Here is a 5,471-nt window from a genome sequence, read left to right as displayed (position 1 = left end):
ACAAAGGGTATCTCCCAAGACAAAGGACATATAATGTGGAAAGATGTGAGAAGAGTATAGAACAACTTATACAAGGCTCCTGAAGAACTACATCAGCACAGTTATTTCTGAAGCATCTTTCTCTTTTCAACCAAACTGAAACCAAGTAATGGAAAGCTAACAGACCCTTTTTTCTCCATCACAATAGCTTGCTTGTATGGCTTTTTACCGCATGATCTAGATGGGCCTGACCAGAGGTTTATCAATTTTGTCTACCCTTTCAAAGAATAGGAAAAAAAAAAAAAGGCTTTTGGTTTTTTCTATTTTTAAATCTCTATTGCCTCTGATCTTTATTATATCCTTCCTTTTGCTGACTTTACCCATCCTCCCTGGTAGCTCAGATGGTAAAGAAGCATCTGCTTGCAATGCGGGAGACACAGGTTCGATCCCTGGGTCAGGGAAGATCCCCTGGAGAAGGGAATGGCAATCCACTTCAGTATACTTGCCTGGAGAATCCCAAGGACAGACCATGCGGTTGCAAAGAGTCAGACACGACAGAGCGACTAACTCTTTCTTTCTTTGCTGACTTTAGCTTTTGTTTTTTCTTCTAATTTATCTTAGGTGGTAGGTTAGGTTGTTTGAGATTTTTCTTGTTTTTTTTCTTTTCTGAGAAAGGACTGTAGCACATGATCTAAAGGTAAATCAATGGTTGTGAAAAATACATCTTCCCACTTCCGTTTTTCAAATGACTTGTTAAGTTTCTCATTCAAATTCTGCCCCTCCTTCACCAAGGGTAACAATTAATTGTTGATACTGTTCAGGTGCTGAGTCATGTCTGACTACATTTATTTTCTTAAAAGAAAAACAAAACCAGAAAACTAGACCTGCACTGTCCAGGATGAGAGCTACATGTGGCTACCAAACACTTGAAACATGGCTAGTGTGAATTAAGGATGTGGTATGTTACACTTTATGATAAAAGAATGGTACTTTTGTATGTACCGGATTAAATAAATTATTTAAATTAATTTCACATGCTTTATTAATAAATGTTCAGTCGCTGAGTCATGTCTGACTCTTTGTGACCCTGTGGACTGTAGCCCACCAGGTTCCTCTGTCCATGGGATTTTCCAGGCAGCAATACTGGATTGGGTTACCATTTCCTACTCCAGAGGAATCTTTCCAACCCAGGGATGGAACCCACGTCTCTTCCATTGGCAGGCAGATTCTTTACCACTGTGCCACCTGGGAAGCCCCTTGTTTTAAATATTCACAGAAAAAAAAAAAAAAATCCCCCCCCACCCCCCAAGCAGGAATCTGACTGGGGACTGAACTCATGCACCCTGGCAGTGGAAGTGCAGAATCGTAATCACTGGACCACCAGGGAAGTCCCTCACCTGTAAATTTAAGATTACATATGTGCCTTGTATTATATTTCTATTTCATTGTGCCATGTTAGAGACATAAATAAAGGGCTAGAACAGAAAAGGTATCAAGTTACTACCATACTTTTCCACTATGTCAGCCATAATGGTTTCCTACAAAGTTATTTTCATGACTTGTTCCAGTAAATTTATAAGGAAAGAGAGGCAACAGCATAAACTTGAATTTCTTTCAGTAACAATGATAGCCTTAAAAATCAGTTTTACCCATTCAAAAAAATTTTTGGAAGCTTTAAATTCTTGCCATTTCTCCTTTTCTTCCCAGTCATTTTTAATAAAAATGCACTGGTCATAGAACAGTTAAAATTAAGTTGATTCAGGGAAATTCAGAGGTTTGGATTAAATTCAGCTTCTCAAGAACATTAACAATGAGTGACCCCACAGTTATTCTAGTTGACCAAAGACCCATTGCTCACTGTTAACAGTGGGAGAAATGGGCGTGGTGGTAAAATTCCAGTTCTGTGAGTTGGATATTGGGAGGTGGGGGGAGGCATTTCTCTATTGTGCAGCAAAAGCGTAATCTCAATGCTTAAGTGTCTACTTCAATTGGGAACTGAGGGCAAGAATCTGATAGTAATTTAACAATACTAAAGTTCTTGTTATAAGGTCTAGGAATTAAAGCCACCTGGGGATCTACCTGACATTCTTCACTTCCAGACTTCAGTACCACCAATGGATCATACTAAGGTAATAACTTCACCCTTCATGATTTGATGAGAGTTATAATAATGACAAACCATTTATTCAGCATTTCTCTAGCAATCAATGGAACAAACTGTTAATACATTCTAATTAAATCATTTGTGTGACTGAGGGCATACATTTATAAGCTAGCCAAGTATATGAAAGTGCAAATTTGGCTGTAGGAGAAAAGCTTTGAAATGGCTACTACTTAGGTTTCATTAATTCTATAACCAAAGCAACCCAGTGCAAACTTAAAATTTTTCTTGCTGCAGAGTGAAAAAATTTCCGTAAGAAATAAATTCGAGAAACCCTGGGAGAATGAAGGTTTCCTTTCGGCTGATGAAACTTCAATAAATTATTAACTGCCAAAGGAAAGCTATGTAAAATGTAGAGGGGCAAGAGTTTTGGTTTCTAGTTGTAATTTTGCTGTGCATATGTAACAGGCACAAAATTCTTGGGAATTTGGTAGTTATTTTAGCTCAACCTTCCTTCAGTGCCGAATGTAAATAAACAATTTAAAATCCTAGATGAAACAACTTATCTACTATGATCACTCCAGCTTCAAGTGGGTCTGTATACATTCCTCTAAAGAACTTTATAGAACTTGTTTGTACCACTCCACAATAATGATCATAGGTTATCTCAAGTTGTCTTCTTAGCTCCTCTATAGATGTACTTCAGGCAGGCAGGGATCTCAGCTAAATATAAATTAATACTCATCTATAATCCCTGCAGTCCATGGGGTCGCTAAGAGTCGGACATGACCGAGCGACTTCACTTTCACTTTTCTTCATTGGAGAAGGAAATGGCAACCCACTCCAGTGTTCTTGCCTGGAGAATCCCAGGGACGGGGGAGCCTGGTGGGCTGCCGTCTATGGGGTCGCACAGGGTCGGACACGACTGAAGCGACTTAGCAGCAGCAGTCCCTAACGGACTTCCCTGTGGCTCAGTAATGAAGAATCTGCCTGCCGATGCAGGAGTTGCTGGTTTGATCCCTGCGTTGGGAAGATTCCTTGCAGAAGGAAAGGGCAACCCACTCTAGAATTCTTGAGTGGAAAATTCCAAGCACAGAGGAGCCTGGTGGGATACAGCCCATAGAGTTGAAAAGAGTCGGACATGACTGACTGAGCATCCATCCTCGTAATCTCTAACACTGTGTCTTGTGCTTTTTGTATAGTAACACATTTTCTTGCATTAGTTGGACTGTACTTGGCAACAATATAGCTCCTGCCTGCCACCAGTGCTCCCCATCCCCCAATTCCCCTTACTGGATCTGGTCATCAGCCAGCAACAAAAAAAGTGCTATTTCAGCTGTCTTAACTCTAATACATAAATTACAACATCAACAACCACCATACTTAAGAGTTCATAGAAAGACTGGAACTAGGACCTTATGGCCTAGCAAGCATCTCCAATGGCTATTCCTGGCTACACATCTGTGCTTCCAACACCCCTGGCACAACCGTGCATGTGCCATACACAGAGGAAAACGTGTGTTAAAATCAACGAACTGATCTCTCGTACTGATGCAATATACAGAAAATGCCCTGAGTATCTTTTGACAGATCACTGGATAAATGCAGGCAAGTGATTACATTAACAGTGATGATTATAAGTTTACTAGCCATTCAGGCATACTCGATCATTCTTTTGTTAGCTCGTGTTTCTCCTAGTGATTCTCAAAACAGTCCTGTTGGATATCCCTGAATCCCTGTAAATCTCAGATTTAAGCCAAGATAAACAAACTCATCTTCTCTCCACAGAAATACAATTTGCAGGTGATCTGTGGAGCTGTAATAGTACTAGATATACATAAATTCTTCAGCGATGACCATCGTTTGGTCCTTGGTTAACTAAATCTATCGAACGAGGTCAAACGTACATGTGCCTTGTGTCAAGTTTCATTCTATAGCAAAAAAATAAGTTATCAGAAATCCTATGGTTCTCTACCTCTCAGCTACAAAAACAAATCATAAAAAACCTTATTTTCAACTCATGATTATTTTATGGTTCATGCCAGGAAGTGACTGCAATTCAATTCTCAAGGACATTATTCTGGGACTTTATACACTTAGGACTTCAGATCAAAACTCCTACTAAAGTTTTAGCAGGGGATCCAGGGAGCTTTTTGCCTTGAAGCAAAAGCAGCTTTCGGAACTGAAAATCACTCGACTCGATCAGGGCAGCTGCAGGGAATTAAGTTTACTTATGAACTCAGCATGCTAAAAATCAGAACTAGAATCTGGGGCTAGAAGCAACAAAACCATGTAATAATACAGTACCTTATTGGAGTTTTTTAAAACTACTTTCCATCGCTGACCGAGGCATGCAGTCAAACATGCTAGAGATATTCGTCTTTTCTTTAAAATTATAGACAACTTTCTTAAAAAAATCACGTAAGGTCTGCATGCTTTCTTCCCCCCTCGTTTCTACACCCTCCAAGTCAGCGAACACGACTTTCTTGGCAGATGCAGATGTCCTCTCGGGATGTGGCCTTGGGGCGGAGCTGGCGGACACAAGCAGGCCCAAGCGTGGGAAGTGGCACGGAGCTGTAACAATAACGCTATCTGACTGCCCTCCGACCTTCAGGAGACAAACAAGCGTGACCCTTTAGGATGAGAGACCTGGTGACTGGCGGGGCCCACAGCCAGAGGACGTGGCAAGCAAGGAACAAAACAGTACCCCCAACAAGACGCAGAGCGGGGAGCCGGAGCTCTCAGGGCCCCAGGCCCCTTCCCAGAGCGCGCGGGAAGGCGAGCGACGGCCTCCAATCCAGGCTGCACGCCGAGGGCCGGGGAGTCACGAGCAGTCTCAGGCCCCAGCACCACAAGAGGGCAGAAACGGGGACCCTGAGCCAAAGAAGCCTTGCCGCACCGGGAGCGAGGCCCAGAAGACAGAAAGAAAGTGAAATGGGAGGCGGCGGCGGCGGAGGTACTGTGCACCGTGGTACCTACCTCTCTCCGTCGCACCCACTGCCCAGGCTGGCGCTGCCGCCGCTCTCCCACCGGCTTAGCTCTGGCGCGCAAGCCCCGCCCAGCCGGAAGCGGCTCCGCGCCCCGCCGCTGTCCTCCACGACGGCAGCCTCCAGACCAATCATCAGCCAGCCCGCTGCCTACGCTCAGCTTCCCCGGGCAGCCATTGGCCCCACGGTTGCGTAGTAGGGATTGGCTGGAAAGCGCCACGTCCCCGCGAGCGCGCCGGGTTGCGTGGACAGGATTCCCGCCCAGCTTCTGTCCTGGGCCCTGTGGAGTTGGCGGGTTGTAACCCCTTACTCAGGTTGGCGTGTGGGCGCGGCTGTCTGGCCGCTACGTACCGGTTCGCAGAGCATGACTCGGCCTCCTCAGGGCTTCTTAAATTATCCTAGTT

At 44.0% G+C, this 5,471-nt stretch overlaps 1 protein-coding gene across 2 annotated transcripts in view; it reads right to left on the bottom strand.

The window, feature by feature from the left end:
• The window catches only part of CALU (calumenin), a 23,097-nt gene extending 17,906 nt beyond the window's left edge, over positions 1-5,191 (bottom strand). The window contains exon 1 of one of the 2 annotated variants that reach the window (XM_040259588.1): positions 5,060-5,191. The gene's annotated coding sequence lies outside the window, so the exon portion shown is untranslated. The remainder of the gene's footprint in view (positions 1-5,059) is intronic. The other variant, XM_040259589.1, reaches the window with a different exon arrangement.
• Between the last annotated feature and the right edge of the window lie 280 nt (positions 5,192-5,471).

This window comes from Oryx dammah, unplaced genomic scaffold, assembly GCF_014754425.2.
Source record: "Oryx dammah isolate SB20612 unplaced genomic scaffold, SCBI_Odam_1.1 HiC_scaffold_18, whole genome shotgun sequence".
Classification (NCBI taxonomy): domain Eukaryota; kingdom Metazoa; phylum Chordata; class Mammalia; order Artiodactyla; family Bovidae; genus Oryx; species Oryx dammah.
The sequence above is the reverse complement of the archived record's forward strand: the minus strand, read 5'-3'. Positions and strand labels throughout refer to the sequence as shown.